Here is a 17,617-nt window from a genome sequence, read left to right as displayed (position 1 = left end):
AGCTTATATCTCTAAAGAAACCTAGAGGTAATACGATATTGTACTTTCTAAGGGGAAATTACAATAATTGGGAATAAGAAGGAAATAAAAAAGAAAACAGAACCAATGATTGCTAGGTGCATTGACAAAAAAACCAATTCGGGGCAGTTCCCTTTTGTATAAGAGTTTGCATTAAAAATAAATGTCCAACCCTCCACAGAACAATTTCACTACATCCCAAAGTTCATTCTGGATCTTTTGGTGCAGTGTGAGGTTTCTGCAGGCATCTCTATGGCACTTTTTCCAAAAAGTTCACTTTCTTGATTCAGGGAAGTAACAAGTTTCTTATCCTAAAATTACTCTCAAAACAAGAAAAATTTTATAAATGTAAAATTATATTCCAATTATATAAAATTGTACCCCTTTGGTGGTGTTCCCCACTGTAATAGGGGATTATTTAATTGAGAATTGATAATTTAAGATCAGATCTGCTCTTCCTCCCTCCTTCCTCCCTTTTCTCTCCCTGATTTCCCTCCCTCCTGGTCTCTCCTCCCTTCCTCCCTGCCCTTCCAGCTGATTCTTCTGTTGGTCTCTCTAAATCAACTCTGAGTGAGTTTTATGGTGTGTCAAATAAATCACTCCTTTTGCTTCTCTAAGATTATGCAAGGGGTTTATTGGGAGAAAGGGAAAGATAAGAAAATGGAGGAAAAGAGGGTTTGGGGTTTCCCTAACACTAGAATAACTCCTAGGTTGCAGGATGGTGGAATATAGTACAGTTTGGGAAAATTGGGTAACAGGTCTGGAAATTCAGTCACTGTAGCACAGCAGAGGAAATCAGAGAGAGCCAGTGGACTTTTGCCCTTCTTCCTTTCTGTCATCAAGGCAAAGAGACCAAGCTTTTCAGTTTGTGAGATCCTTTTCAGCAGTCTTTCCTGGACACCATTCTAATTAGAATGTTCTCCTTGAGTGACAGCTCAGCAGTCCCTGCTTCTCCAGTCTTTTGCTGCAAACGTTTTTCCTTTCTCTCCTCCACAATCCCCCATTTTGTCTTTGAAAAGATGCATTCAGCATCCTGTATTGACTTTACTTACCTTTTAGATCTATCCTGTCACATTTCTAACTATTGAATTCTTAACCCCAAAAGAAGTTAACATTCCTTTACCCTCTCAAAGCAATAAATCCTAATCTATCTTAACTCTTCTGTATACCTAATTCTGTGCTAAGTTTGGGTATAGGAAAATGGTTTAGGTACATAGGGATTTTACATGAATATAGTTTTTGGACATCATAACAAATCATGTAACAATTTAAAACAATTTCAACAGTATTTCGAATATGTAACTCTCTTATCTCCTAATGTCTATAAATTCAATTAAGCAAAATTTATTATTATTATTATTATTATTTTAAAATATATTTTATTTGATCATTTCCAAGCATTATTCATTAAAGACATAGATCATTTTCTTTTCCTCACCCCCACCCCCATAGCTGATGAGTAAATCCACTGGGCATTAGATGTTTTCTTGATTTGAACCCATTGCTTTGTTGATAGTATTTGCATTAGAGTGTTCATTTAGAGTCTATCCTCTGTCATGTCCCCTCAACCATTGTATTCAGGCAGTTGCTTTTCCTCGGTGTTTCCACTCCCACAGTTTCTCCTTTGCTTATGAATGGTGTTTTTTTCTCCTGGATCCCTGCAAGTTGTTCAGGGACATTACACTGCCACTAATGGAGAAGTCCATTACGTTCGATTATACCACAATGTATCAGTCTCTGTGTACAGTGTTTTCCTGGTTCTGCTCCTCTTGCTCTGCATCACTTCCTGGAGGTTGTTCCAGTCTCCATGGAACTTCTCCACTTTATTATTCCTTTTAGCACAATAGTACTCCATCACCAACATATACCACAATTTGCTCAGCCATTCCCCAATTGATGGGCATCCCCTCATTTTCCAGTTTTTGGCCACCACAAAGAGCGCAGCTATGAATATTTTTGTACAAGTCTTTTTGTCCATTATCTCTTTGGGGTACAGACCCAGCAGTGCTATGGCTGGATCAAAGGGTAGATATTCTTTTGTCGCCCTTTGGGCATAGTTCCAAATTGCCCTCCAGAATGGTTGGATCAGTTCACAACTCCACCAGCAATCAATTAATGTCCCTACTTTGCCACATCCCCCCAGCATTCATTACTTTCCATAGCTGTCATGTTAGCCAATCTGCTAGGTGTGAGGTGATACCTCAGAGTTGTTTTTATTTGCATCTCTCTGATTATAAGAGATTTAGAGCACTTCTTCATGTGCTTGTTAATAGTTTTGATTTCTTTATCTGAGAACTGCCTATCCATGTCCCTTGCCCATTTATCGATTGGAGAATGGCTTGATTTTTTGTACATTTGATTTAGCTCTTTATAAATATGAGTAATTAAACCTTTGTCAGAGGTTTCTATGAAGATTTTTTCCCAATTTGTTGTTTCCCTTCTGATTTTAGTTACATTGGTTTTGTTTGTACAAAAGCTTTTTAGTTTGATGTAGTCAAAATTATTTATTTTACATTTTGTGATTCTTTCTATGTCTTGCTTGGTTTTAAGGCCTTTCCCCTCCCAAAGGTCTGACATGTATACCATTCTGTTTACCCAATTTACTTATGGTTTCCTTCCTTATGTTTAAGTCACTCACACATTTTGAATTTATCTTGGTGTAGGGTGTGAGGTGTTGATCTATTCCTAGTCTCTCCCACCCTGTCTTCCAATTTTCCCAGCAGTTTTTATTGAATAGTGGATTTTTGTCCCAAAAGCTGGGATCTTTGGGTTTATTGTATACTGTCTTGCTGAGGTCGCTTTCCCCCAGTCTATTCCACTGATCTTCCTTTCTGTTTCTTAGCCAGTACCAAATTGTTTTGATGACTGCTGCTTTGTAATATAGTTTAAGGTCAGGGACTGCAAGGCCCCCATCATATGTGTTTTTTTTCATTATTTCCCTGGATATCCTTGATCTTTTGTTCTTCCAAATGAACTTTGTTATGGTTTTTTCTAAATCAGTGAAGAAGTATTTTGGTAGTTCAATGGGTATGGCACTAAATAGATAAATAAGTTTGGGTAGGATGGTCATTTTTATTATATTGGCTCGTCCTATCCATGAGCAGTTAATGTTTTTCCATTTGTTCAAGTCTAGTTTTAGTTGTGTGGTGAGTGTTTTGTAGTTGTGTTCATATAGTTCCTGTGTTTGTCTCGGGAGGTAGATTCCTAGGTATTTTATTTTGTCTAAGGTGATTTTGAATGGGATTTCTCTTTCTAGTTCTTGCTGCTGAGCTGTGTTGGAGATATATAGAAAAGCTGATGATTTATGTGGGTTTATTTTGTATCCTGCAACTTTGCTAAAGTTGTTGATTATTTCAATTAGCTTTTTGGTTGAATCTCTAGAATTCTTTAAGTAGACCATCATGTCATCCGCAAAGAGTGATAACTTGGTCTCCTCCTTGCCTATTTTGATGCCTTCAATTTCTTTTTCTTCTCTAATTGCTACTGCTAGTGTTTCTAGTACAATGTCAAATAGTAGAGGTGATAATGGGCATCCTTGTTTCACTCCTGATCTTATTGGGAATCCATCTAGTTTATCCCCATTGCAGATGATGTTTGCTGATGGTTTTAGGTATATACTGTTTATTATTTTTAGGAAAGGGCCTTCTATTCCTATGCTTTCTAGTGTTTTCAATAGGTATGGGTGTTGTATTTTGTCAAAGGCTTTTTCTCGTATATTGAGATAATCATGTGGTTCTTGCTGGTGTGCTTGTTGATGTGGTCAATTATGTGGATGGTTTTCCTAATGTTGAACCAGCCCTGCATCCCTGGTATAAATCCTACTTGATCATGGTGAATGATCCTTCTGATCACTTGCTGGAGTCTTTTTGCTAGTCTCCTATTTAAGATTTTTGCATCTATATTCATTAGGGAGATTGATCTATAGTTTTCTTTCTCTGTTTTTGACCTGCCTGGTTTTGGAATCAGTACCATGTTTGTGTCGTAAAAGGAGTTTGGTAGAATTCCCTCTTTGCTTATTATGTCAAATAGTTTGTATAGTATTGGGATTAACTGTTCTCTGAATGTTTGATAGAATTCACAGGTGAATCCATCAGGCCCTGGGGATTTTTTCTTAGGGAGTTCTTTGATGGCCTGTTGGATTTCAATTTCTGATATGGGATTATTTAAGAATTCTATTTCTTCTTCTGTTAGTCTAGGCAGTTTGTATTTTTGTATATATTCATCTATATCACTTAAATTGGTGTATTTATTGCCATATAATTGGGCAAAGTAATTTCTAATGATTGCCTTAATTTCCTCTTCATTGGAGGTGCTGTCCCCCTTTTCATCTTTAATGTTGTTAATTTGCTTTTCTTCCTTCCTTTTTTAAATTAGATTGACCAGTACTTTGTCTATTTTGTTTGTTTTTTCAAAGTACCAACTTCTTGTCTTATTTATTAAATCAATAGTTCTATCACTTTTGATTTTATTAATTTCTCCCTTAATTTTTAGGATTTCTAGTTTGGTTTTCTGCTGGGGGGTTTTAATTTGATTGCTTTCGAGTTTTTTCATTTGCATTTCCAATTGATTGATCTCTGCTCTCCCATGTTTGTTAATATAAGCATTCAGGGATATAATTTTTTTTATTATTAACCTAAAATCATAATGTAATTTAACTTCTATACTTAAGTAGTTTTTGTCTGTCCCTGTGAACAAATTGTTCTAAACTGTCCCTATAGTTTAGTTATTAGAACATTAATAAATTATTCTAATATAGTTAGTGTGTTAGTACATTAGTATTTATATATGTACAAAGGTTATATCTATACAGATTTACATATGTACAAATATAATACATTGTTTTGATTTCTGTGCAAACTCATGCAGATAAGAAATGTCTTTGTTTGAATTTTCCACAGAAATTTATATATCAGTGTGAATTTTGTGTTTTGCAACTATGCATATGTTCTATACTTACCCAATCCATGAGATTTCTTCCACATTGTATTTATGTGTAGCATATGTAGGTATTTATGTGATGTTGACATGCATGTTGCATTCTTACATGATCTCATGATCACAAATCCAGAATTTCAAAGTCCTTCCATATCTGTTGATGTTGATTGTAGAAAACTATGTGTCTTGATTTTTTCATCTGTGCTGCATACAATGGGTTGTCTGTCATCCACTCTTGACTGAAGTCCTGTGTTCTTTAATATTTAGGAACATACCAGAACATTTAGGAACATGCATACCTGTAAAGTTTTACATGTGCATGTATGTAAGATTGAAATTTTTCACTGGGCATGGAAGTAAGGTATGAATTCTTCATGTGTACTTGACAGTATTCATAAGTTGTTCTTCATGTGTGGAAGTAAGCTTTTCCTAGGATCATCTTCACGAGTGGGTGTATATAGTATGTTGTAGTATAAGTTATTAGCTATATATTATGATTATGAATTTGATATTCTCTTATCTTTTGATGTTTGAGTTTTCACAAGGGGATTTCTGTTTGCTCTCTTTAATGTTCATGTTAAGATGTTGACTTTTTGAGGTTTATTGGAGATAGCATTTTGATATAATGTATTTCATTTGGTCATGTTTTCTTGTGAAATAGCTTTGCTACTTTCTTTGTTGTTACTATTTAAAGCTTCCTCAGAGGGGAGAGAAGCTTTAAGGTAGGAAGATAGAGACAGGATAGAAGTTTTAGATACCACGAGGGGGATGACGGAGTCAAATTAGAGATATGAGGTGGCAGGAATGAGTCTTTATTAATTTTCCATGAGCCACAGCTAAGCTCTGATCAAAGGACCCTTCCGAAGGCTTTTACCAGTCCAGAGATCCACATTTAATACCACACAGGTCAGGGAGATGAAAGAGAGATAGAGAAGGTTTAAAGATGGAGCTTGGCCAGAGGCCAAGCTCCTGCCAGGACAGCCATCAGCTAGCCTGAAAGAGAGAGAGAGAGGTGGAGCTTGCTGGGCTAAATATAATCTTTGATATGCAAATATACACAGTACATAGGGATGATTCTCATTGATTAATGACAAGGTATAGGTGTGGTTTCTCTTAACCAGGTGAGCACAAAGAAACCTGTGTTCCCACCTAACCTGGGGGAAGCTGGGGTCAAGGGTCAGAGGCTTTCCCAGCCACGTGCAATACTGAGCATGCTCAAGACTGAGCATGCTCTCTTCTAAGGCAATCTGTAGATACCAACAGTTTTCCTTGCCCATAGCTAGGGGTGGACTGCTACACTATTGTTGGCAGAGACGTCGTATAGACTATTGTAAGATTTAAAATTGTTGTGGTTGTAAACTGTGGCAGTTAAAAGAGTTGAAGACATAAACTGTAGTGAGTAAAATAGTGGAAGATATAAATTGTGATAGATATAAGAGAGGGTGAGTAAATTTGACTGCAGAAAATATGTTTCACTACAGTGTCTTGGGTTTTAAAATCAAATATAAGGTGGTCGCCAGGAAATATATTCCCAATTATGAATATACCCAAGTCAACTGGGTTTTATAGAGATTTTTAATTAACAATACAATAAGTAATTAAAGGAAAGAGGGAAAAAGGAAATAAATATGAAGGGCCTTAAGCCAACATGGCCGAGACCTGAGTCTTAAGAGAGAGAGATCAGTCAGTCAGTCTTTTATCATTCACCACAAGGTCTGTCTAAGCAAGGATTCTAGTGACAGCAGGCCAGCTCCATCTCAGCTGACTTCACCAGAGAGAGTTCTAGCCAGAGTCCTCCTCAAAGAGAAATCCAGCCAGAGACTGTTTCAAAGGGCCTCTCTCCAGAGCCTCCAGAGGGACAGAGTCCCCTCAGAGGAGCTCCAGCGAGACCTCCTTAGAGATTGTCCTCCAAGAGCTTCCATTCTCCAGAGCCTCTCTCAAGAGATTCTTCCCAAGCGATCCTCATCAGAGATCCTCCAAAAGGATTATCCTCCTCAAGAGATTCTGCTTTTTCTTATATAGGGGTTTTTCTCCTATGTCACCTCCCCTAAGTCCTTACATCTACCAATCACTGTAGACGCTTTCCAAAGGACTGCCCATTCTAAAACACTGTTGGGTCGACTTAATCCCTTTAGTAAGTCTGAATCAGAAAAAATCACTGCTGGGTCGACTAATCCCCTCAGTAAGTCTGAACCAGAGAAAACACAGCTGATTCGACTAATCCCCTCAAGAGAAAACCTCTTCGTAAGTTTTCACCTCTTTGCTCCTGGCAAGTTTACAAGTTGTCAGACCTTTATAAGTACCTAGCATCCCATTGTATCAATTCTAAAAACAGGCATGGCTCAAAGAACTCCCTGCCTCATCATAAGCATGGGTCCAAGTACTTTCATTGTTTAGCAAGGAGTTTTCTCCTCTAAAGCAGTCTTAAGTACGGGTGGAGTAGAGGTCCTCCCATTTCTGATCCTGACGAGTTCTCACAGTCAAAATGGGGAATATTCACAGTAGGGAATTGTTCCAATTGAGAATTTCCCATTGGGGAAAATTTTTAACATTCACAAGTCTGAGAAATTTCAAGATTTTCACTATGTTGAGACTTTTCCTTGGAGCTAATTTTTAAAAATGTCCGTTTTTAGTTTTCTGTCTGTTTACTGTCTATGTTCATATCTAGAGCTGTTTTATTTTCTGTTGTTATTTGTACTCTTGTGTTTTTTTCTTTATTTTAACATGCGCAGCTCTCTCTTGTCTGTTCTTTCTGTTTTGTCTTTAACAGCTTTCCATTCATAGATACTGTTGTTGGTTATTGCTAGGGCTATTTGTTTCAGATGTCACATTTATGTATCTTCATTGATGTCAGTGTTATGGGTGTGATGCAATTTTACATGTGAAGCATGGAACCGTGGATCTCTTTGATCAACCTTTATAGCTGTTGGAGTTGTCATTATGACTGTTGTTGGACCGCTCCATCTTGGTTCTGTGGGAGATTCTCTATTAAAGTTCTTGACATATACTTTGTCTCCTGGTTTTATCCTATTCAGTGAAAAATCTAGTGGTATTCTTTGCACAAGTAAACCCATTTTTCTTAGTTTGTCTAATCTACTTTGTATCTGTTTTAAATATTCATGAAGTACATATTCCCCTTTTAACATGGACAAAAATGATGGCTTTACTGTCCTACCATGGCAAATAACTTTTGATTGTGAAACTCAGACAGTTTGATTTTAGGGCTGAAGATCAATCTATTGAAATAAAAAATGTTAATCTGTGTGACACTACTACTTGTTGCTACAGTGACTGATATACTCTGGCTTGAGACTAGAGAGCAATTGCTGGTATGGGGACACAACCTGAGACTACCTACCAACCAACAAGTTACAATGGGGATAAATGAGAAATGCTGCTTGCTCATTAGTAACTTAGTAAATACATGTGTCCATACAAATTTACATATGTACATCATTCTAAATTTCTGTGCAAACTCATGCAGAAAAGAATATCTCTATCCATTTGAATTTCCCACAGAAATTCTTATCAGCATGTCTCTTTGTTATGCAACTATGCATGATGTATACTTACCCAATCCATGAGATATCTTACTTTGCTATGTAGGATGTGCATGCATATATGTGGTGTTTACATGTATGAAGCATTCTTACACAGAGAGAGAGATATGGAGCCATAGGGGATACTACTAAAGGGGAATGCTCTGGGGTTTGCCTATAATCTCTATTGATGGCTAGTGGATCAAATCTATTTCCTAACCTCCTCCTCCCCTCACTCCCTCCCTCTTTCACCCTCTCTTTCCCACCTCCCAGTTCTCTTCTTGAAGCCTTTGGCTTCTTCTCTACCCCCTTGACACGGACTATAAAGACACTCTTTTCTTTTCCTTTTTCAAGACAGGGGGTTTATTGGGATAACAGGATGGGAAACTGAGGTAAGAGGCATGAAGGTGTCCCTAATCTAAAACAAAGATTATGAGGGCTTGGGAAGTCACAACTGTGACAGAGGGACAGTCAGAGATGGGGGACAACTGTTTAAAATCTTCTTTCTCCTTCACAAAGTCATCAAGGTCTCTCAGCCTAATTTCAGAAGTACCCCCCTCAAGGGTCCTTCAGCCTGGGACAGAAACTAAACAATATCAGTTCAGCTTCTTCCTCCTGGCCAGCTTCAACCCCCCAGATCCAGAGACAGAATCAAAGTCCAGGATTCTGCTTCTTCTCCTCTGTGGTCAGACCCCCGACTGCCAACTCCTGGGAACGTTTGGTTTGGAACCTTCTCCTTGATTGACAGGCAGGTCAGGTCCCCAGCTTGTTTCTTGCATCTTGGCTTACAAGTCCTCTCTCTCTCCATGCCTTTACCACAATCCCCCCTTTTATTAAAAAAAGTGACTTGCATTTTTCAATGATACTTACCTTAATAATAATTTCATCTATCTATTTATTAACCCATGGAAGTAAGATGGAGTCTTCTTGAGTGCCAGAATTGATCAATTTTATGTGTGTGCAAGTAAGATTACATGCATGGGGGGTAAGCTTTTGCATTTGTACATCTTCGTGCTTGCAGGTAAAGTGTACAGGTGTTTTACATGGATGGGTGTGAGCATTATTCATAGTTTTTCAGGGCTTTGGTAAGAATAATGATATCAATTTTTTTCTTCATCAAGGAGGTTTGTCATAGGGTTACTGCTATTGTTTCTTGGATGATTACTGTATGTATTACTTGGAGATAGTTCTTTTTGTTTTGTTACTGTTTCAGGCAGAGACTATTTTATATTTTATATTGGGGCTTTTTTTCTTTGTGGCTGCTACCCTTTCAAATACAAGTTTTCCTTTTTTTTTCTATTACTGGCTGCATATCTTCAGGGGGTGCTATCCTTTTATCATGTTAACAAGTGCGGTGCTCTCTTTTCTGTATTCTGGTGGCTCTCATGTGCTTTCCTGTGCTGTCAGTAGGCTTTTTCAGTCACAAGACTGTTATTGACTTCTTCTTGGGCTATTCATGTTGAAGTTCAACTAGGACATTTTCCCCCCCAGATGTCATCTGTATATGTATTGTCACTGATGACATGTGAGGTATCTGAAATTATGCAGTAACATCTTCATGGTATACCCTCTCTCTCTTCCTTCCCCTGGTAGAGACTGTTATAGGATGAAGGTTGAGAGCTATGGATAACCTTTTTTTTCAGTTCTCATCTATAACTTGCTGTTAAAGTCTTTGTTATTACAGATTCAACCAATGTGAATCCATGCTTCTCTAGCATTCTAGATGTTTGTGTCTGTCCTAGTTATGGTGTTGACGTTGTATGCTACAAGTGTAGGAGAGTTCAAGATGCTGAATTACTGGTTCTTCTTTTGCCAGAATAACTTGTTTACTATGCTACCCCAAGACAGGTCTTCATTCACACAAGGTTTTGTGTAGTATGTTGCACTATGGAATGCCAACAAATCTTGGTTTCACTGGTACAGCATGAATGGTACTTGTCATGTGTCTGAATTTAGAGAACTGAAATGAAATTTTATATCGATATCTCCTCCTCCAGTTCTCAACATGTTTCTTGATATTATCCTACCCATTCAGAATCTATATCTGCACAAGCCATGTAATTCAACTTATCTATAAAGTCATCTTCATTATCAACCCCTAAGCTTGCATAAATTTCCTCCAATGATATGCAACTTGTTCTGTGTCCAAAGAATAATTCCTCATCATTGTCTTGGAAAAACATTAACTGCTCATGGGTAGCACGAGCCAATATAATAAAAATGACCATCCTACCCAAACTTATTTATCTATTTAGTGCCATACCCATTGAACTTCCAAAAATTTTTTTTACTGATTTAGAAAAAACCATAACAAAGTTCATTTGGAAGAACAAAGGATCAAGGGTATCCAGGGGAATAATGAAAAAAAAATACAAAGGAAGGGGGCCTTGCAGTCCCAGATCTCAAACTATATTATAAAGCAGTGGTCATCAAAATTTGGTACTGGCTAAGACACAGAAAAGAGGACCAGTGGAATAGACTCGGGGTAAGTGACCTCAGCAAGACAGTCTATAACAAACCCAAAGACTCCAGCTTCTGGGACAAAATTTGACAAAAATTGTTGGGAAAATTGGAAGACAGTGTGGGAGAGATTAGGTTTGGATCAACACCTCACACCTTATGCCAAGATAAACTCAGAATGTGTGAATGACGTGAACATAAAGAAGGAAACTATAAGAAAATTAGGTGAACACAGAATACTATACCTGTCAGACCTTTGGGAAGGGAAAGATTTTTAAACCAAGCAAGACATAGAAAGAGTCACAAAATGTAAAATAAATAATTTTGATTACATCAAATTAAAAAGTTTTTGTACAAACAAAACCAATGCATCCAAAATGAGAAGGGAAGCAACAAACTGGGAAACAACCTTCATTACAAAAACCTCTGACAAAGGTCTAATTACTCAAATTTATTAAGAGCTAAACCAGTTGTACCAAAAATCAAGCCATTCTCCAATTGATAAATGGGACATGAACAGGCAGTTCTCAGCCAAAGAAACCAAAACTATTAATAAACACATGAAAAAGTACTCTAAATCTCTTATAATCAGAGAGATGAAAATCAAAACAAGTCTGAGGTATTACCTCACAGCTAGCAGATTGGCTAACATGACAACAAAGTAAAGTAATGAATGCTGGAGGGGATGTGGCAAAGTCAAAACATTAATGCATTGCTGATGGAGTTGTGAATTGATCCAACCATTCTGGATGGCAATTTGGAACTATGCCCAAACAGCAACAAAAGAGTGTCTGCCCTTTGATCCAGCCATAGCACTGCTGGGTTTGTACCCCAAAGAGATAATAAGGAAAAAGACTTGTACAAGAATATTCATAGCTGCGCTCTTTGTGGTGGCCAAAAATTGGAAAATGAGGGGATGCCCATCATTTGGGGAATGGCTGAACAAATTGTGGTATTTGTTGGTGATGGAATACTATTGTGCTCAAAGGAATAATAAAATGGAGGAATTCCATGGAGACTGGAACAACCTCCAAGAAGTGATGCAGAGCGAGAGGAGCAGAACCAGGAAAACATTGTATACAGAGACTGATACACTGTGGTATAATCGAACGTAATGGACTTCTCCATTAGTGTCAATACAACGACCTTGAACATTCTGCAGGGATCTAGGAGAAAAAACACTATCCACAAGCAGAGGTCAAATTGTGGGAGTAAAAACACTGAAGAAAAGCAACTGCTTTACTACAGGGGTGGGAGGGACATGAATGAGGAGAGACTCTAAATGAACACTCTAATGCAAATACCAACAAAACGGAAATGGGTTTGAATCAAGGACACATGTGCAATCAAATGAGCGTCAGCTATGGGAGAAGGGGGGGGGGGAAGGAAAAGAAAATGATCTTTGTTTCGAAGGAATAATATTAGAAAATGACCATATAAAATATTGCATAAAATTAAAAAAAAAAAGAGTTTGTTTGCATTGGTTCCAGGTACTCTTGCTCTGTGTCTTCACTTGTGTCTCACATATCCCCTTCTTCATCTACCTCTTCATAAAGCTTATAAAACTGATAAGGCATCTGTTCTACATCATCTTCATCCATTATTATCATGCCTTCTGGTATTCCTTCAGATTCTGTGTCTGAATCGGAATCACTAAATCCAATCACCATGTTATTTGGATTTTGCTCAATGCCAAGTAAACTTTTGTCAGATGTTGATAAGTCTGGCTTTGTGTTTTGATCTAAGCCTGAGTCACCAGCTCAATCAGTTTCAGGTAGTTTGTCATTACTAAGCTTTAGAATTCCATCTTGAATTGGTGAACTAGATGGTACAGGGTTAGCTTCTTCTTGTAGATCTTGTGCACTGTTAATAATCACAGATCCTACTCTATCACTAGTCTGAGGTCTATGTTTATCTTCATTCTCATTTGACAGTGTAGAGATAGGAATCTTTCCCTCTATTTCATTAGTTTCTTCTGGGAATAAGGTTTGTACTTCTGCATTTCCCCCTGTGCTAGTACTAGGATGCGTGTTTCCATCTTGTCCCCCACTACAACATGTCTGTCTCTGGCTTAGTAGATAAGGTGTTCGTAGCCATTGACTCATTGTTCATGGCCTTGCTACTCTCTGCCAGGTGCTTATGTAACTCAGTTAATTCTTTTTGACTTAATTCATTCCCAATGAATTCCCAACAGTGGAACATGAACCTTCGCTTTGGCCAGATAGCCCTTTGCCCCATAGAATGCCAGCACCAACTGAATCCTGGGTTGTTACTAAGCCTGCCATTCCATCCCCAGATTCAAATTTAACTGCAATGTCACCTCCACTACTTTGAATATGATTATTGTGTTCAAAAGTAATGTCAGCTTCATTTTCAGTTAATTTTTCCTTAACTACATCACTCACTGCTGGATGGAAAGTTCTGGATTCAAATTAGATGTATTTACAAAGGGTACCTCTGTCCTAAAGCTATTGACAGAATTAACTAAGCTTGGTGGGTCTTCTGTGAATGTTTTGAGAGCCTTGTCATCTTTATCAACAGTAGCCTTTAGGGAATTGAAATTATGTGTCTCTGCCTCTGTCACAAACTTTTTCTTGAGTTCTTGTGACTCTTTCTTTCTTTTTCTTTTGAATAATTCAATCCTATTATCTACTCTACACCGGAAAAAGTTCTCCAGGAATGATTTTATTTCGTTAAGTCTTCTTTCCGGTGTGGTTACTATGCACCTTTTTTCAAAGTCTCTAATTTCATTTGCAATTTGAACTGTTATTTCATTAATTTCTGCCTCATTTTCCTTAGTCTGTATCAGTCTTTCTCTTGCATTATTGCATTATTGCAATTCACAGAATCACTTTCTTGCACCAATTTTTCACTATTTCCCAACTTTATTCTATCATTTTCAACTGCAGCCTCATTTTCATCTCCAAGTGTCATACTACACAACTTGTGGGCCTGGCTTCATAACTGTTTTCTGACCACATCAGAATATTTAGGCTTAGCTCCAGTTTCTATGGCCTTTTGCATGTCATTCTAGTCTGGAGCCTATTGTGAGGACTTTAACTTGCAATGTGAACAACTAGTGGATTTCTTGTACCTAGTTTGTGCATTATGTTTGTCTTTGTTATTACTCTCATGTTTCTTCTTTAAAAAGCAGTTTCTAATCAAGTGACCTTTCTGGTGACAAAACAAACACTCCCTAGTCTCTCTTTGCCCTGATCTTCCCTCATAACTCAGCATCTTTTGAGTAGATTTTGTGTAAGTCCTAAATGTGTTCGGATTTTAAATTTCAACAATTTCCTTTTGTTTCAAATCCTTTTCGGTCCTCTCTAACTTATCTTTCAGGTCTTGAACTTCCTTACTCTGATCTGAATTGTTTTCAAATAGGTAACCTGCAGCCTCTCTCAATTCAATGAGGGAAACTGAGGCCTAGTTAGAGAAATAGTTTTTGAAAAATCTTCTCAAATTGGGTGTGCATCCCCTCAGAAATTATCTACGGATGTGTCCAGCTGTCTTTTCAGTATCGGCCTCTAGCCCTAAGATTGACTCTGCAGTCTCTGACAGATGGTCTATGTATGTGGCAGGATGTTCCCCTTTATCCTGCCTGATCTTGTCAAAGTTGGCCCATGAATTTGGTTTGGAACAGCATTGCATAATGGCCTGCAGCAAGTCCTCTCTGTACCTTTTCAGGTAGGACATACTATTTGGATTGGCAAAGTCCATATACCCTCTTTGTTCTACTGTTGGCCAGCTAGTCAACTTGCTCTCAGATCTAGTTTTCCCCAAAAATTGTCTCTGTTCATGGGGGCTGAACAGCTCAGACAACAGGAACTCGACATCTTCAAAGTCTGGATCAAAGATCCTGAATGCCCGTTTAAGCTCCTTTTGTGATTTTAAAAGGATTGTCCATAAATTTTGGGAGACAGCATTTTATGGATTCCAGTTCCTGTGTGGAAAATTGTCTATGGGCTTTTGAGTGAATCACACCAGCATTAGTGGTTAGCTTGGTGACTTCCTTCAAAGGACAAATTTTCTCAGGGTCACTAGCAGCCTGGTTTTCATTTTCATTGCTACCTTCAGTTTCCTGAAGTGCATTCTCTGTTTGCTCACTGTCCTTGCCCATAACTAGATCTAGTCCTTTTTCCTTGATCAGTTGTTCAAATACAGCCTTAAATCATCTTGTCTAAGTTGGTATCAACAGCCATAACCTTCTCTGCCTTAAGGGGCACCATGAATCTATGTACTTTCCTCACTTGGGTTAGAGTCTGAAACACAGTCATAAAGATTACATATACTTGTGACAGGACTTGCCAGAGTACCAGTTTATATTGAAATGGCAATTGTAAAACAGTCAGTGTAACGTTACTAACATAATCCACAGTTTCCACTACCACATGGGTTATCCAACTATATGTAATGTGGTAAACCCAAAAGCTGGCAATCACTGCCACAATCACAATTCCAAAAACCACTTGTCTGAACATAGTTACTTTCTTTCTTTCCTGCCTTAAAAGGAGGGGGTTCGAGTCAAACTAGAGGTGCCAATTGAAATAGAAAGGATGATCTGTGGAAACTGTTTCTGGTTGCTTGTAACTCCCTATACTCTGGCTTGAGACTAGGGAGAGTTGCTGCTAAGTATGGGGACACACTTGCCTATTTGCAATGGAGATAGAAGTACTTTGAGAGATACTGATACAGGGGAATGCTGCTGTGGGGGAATGCACTGGGGTCTGCCTACTGATCCCTACTGATGACTAGTGGATCAATATTTCTCCTAATCTCCTCCTACCCTCTCTCCCTCCCTCCTTCACCCTCTCCTCCCTGTCTCCCTCACCTCCCAGTTCTTCATGAAGCCTTTGGCTTCTTCCCTCCCCCCTTGAGTGAACTATAAAGTTACTCTTTTCTTTTCCAAGTCAGGGGGTTTATTGGGAAACAGGATGGGAAACTGAGGTAAGAGGGATGAGGGTGTCCCTAATCTAAAATGAAGATTATGAGGGCTTGGGAAGTCACAACTGTGACAGAGGGACAGTCAGAGATGGAGGACAACAGTTAAAATCTTCTTTCTTCTTCACAAAGTCACCAATTTCAGAAGCCTCCCTCAAGGGTCCTTTAGCCTGGGACAGAAACTAAATAATATCAGTTCAGCTTCTTCCGCCTGGCCAGCTTCAACCCCCCAGATCCAGAGACAGAATCAAAGTCCAGGATTCTGCTGCTTCTCCTCTGTGGCCAGACCCCCAACTGCCAACTCCTGGGAACGTTTGGTTTGGAACCTTCTCCTTGATTGACAGGCAGGTCAAGTCCCCAGCTTGTTTCTTGCATCTTGGCTTACAAGTCTTCTCTCTCTCCATGCCTCTACCACACTATCTCAGCCCTAGGCTATGTTGGGTCCAAGCTTCTTTTGTCTAGATCTTTTGTCTTTTTCAGAAATAATGAGATTGTGGGCAAGTCCAAGTGACTACTCTTGAGCCACTGGAAGGGATAAAGTAATTAAATCAGCAAGGCAACTGTGTTGCTAGGAAGATGCACCTTCTCTAGGCAGTCACATGGTGGGGAGGAAGAGACTGTCTTGGTGTTTTTAAGACTGACCACTTTCTTGGGGCAGCTGAGTAGCTCAGTGGATTGAGAGCCAGGCCTAGAGACAGGAGGGCCCTGGGTTCAAATATGACCTCAGACACTTCCTAGCTGTGTGACCCTGGGCAAGTCACTTGACTCCCATTGCCTAGCCTTTACCACTCTTCTGCCTTGGAGCCAATACACAGTATTGGAAGGTAAGGGTTTAAAAAAAAAAAGACTGACCATTTTCTGAGAAGAAAACTCTTTTGAGTTCCAATGAGAAGTCTCTTAGGGTGTCCTGGGAGAGACTATGATGATGATGATGGTGATGTCAGAAGGAGTATATATTGGCTTACCCTAAGGAAAATCTGGCTCTCTCTCCTAGAAGTATGCATCCAACTGTTCAAAATTGCCCTGGCCAGTAGGCTTCTCATTCTGTTGCGAGTTCTATACCATGTGCCAGACCAGAGGGAGTCCATGGCTACTTAGATTGTAGTGATAAGCCTATTTATAGTAAATTAATATTTTAAGATGGAGAAATATGGTCCTCCAGGCAATTTCAATGGTTACATTATTCTGTCTAGTGCAACTTCAGAATCTTTGCTGACGTGTGGGCCGAGATGGGAGTTTATACCCCCCAGGCATATAGGCCATCATGGTTGAAACAACTAGAGAGAAAATTAATAACCTAAAAGAGACAGAGACAATTACAAAAGAGATTATATCTATTACGTGAAATTGAAAACTTTTGTAGGAACAGAATTGATGGCTCCTAGAGTAAGAAACAAAGTTGTCAACTGGGGAAAAGATCTTGAAACAAATATCTCTGATAAGGGCCTGGTATCTGAGAAATATAGAAAGCTAACACAAATAGATGACTAAGAATCATTCTCTGATGAATAAACGTTGAAAGTTATAATATAAAAAATAGTTCTCAGAAGAAGGATTATAAACTACAATCAAATTGGTGAAGCTTTACTCCACAAGACTAATATAGATCGAATAGCCCTGAGAGTTTTCATCATGCTAAGAAAATGGAAAAGTTGAGAGCAGCCAGTGTTGGACAAATTGTAGAAAGATGGTCAGTTGCATGACTTGGGGGAGCTCTGGAGGTG

Source organism: Monodelphis domestica, chromosome 6 (genome assembly GCF_027887165.1).
Source record: "Monodelphis domestica isolate mMonDom1 chromosome 6, mMonDom1.pri, whole genome shotgun sequence".
NCBI classification, from domain to species: domain Eukaryota; kingdom Metazoa; phylum Chordata; class Mammalia; order Didelphimorphia; family Didelphidae; genus Monodelphis; species Monodelphis domestica.
This window is presented reverse-complemented; position numbering follows the sequence as displayed.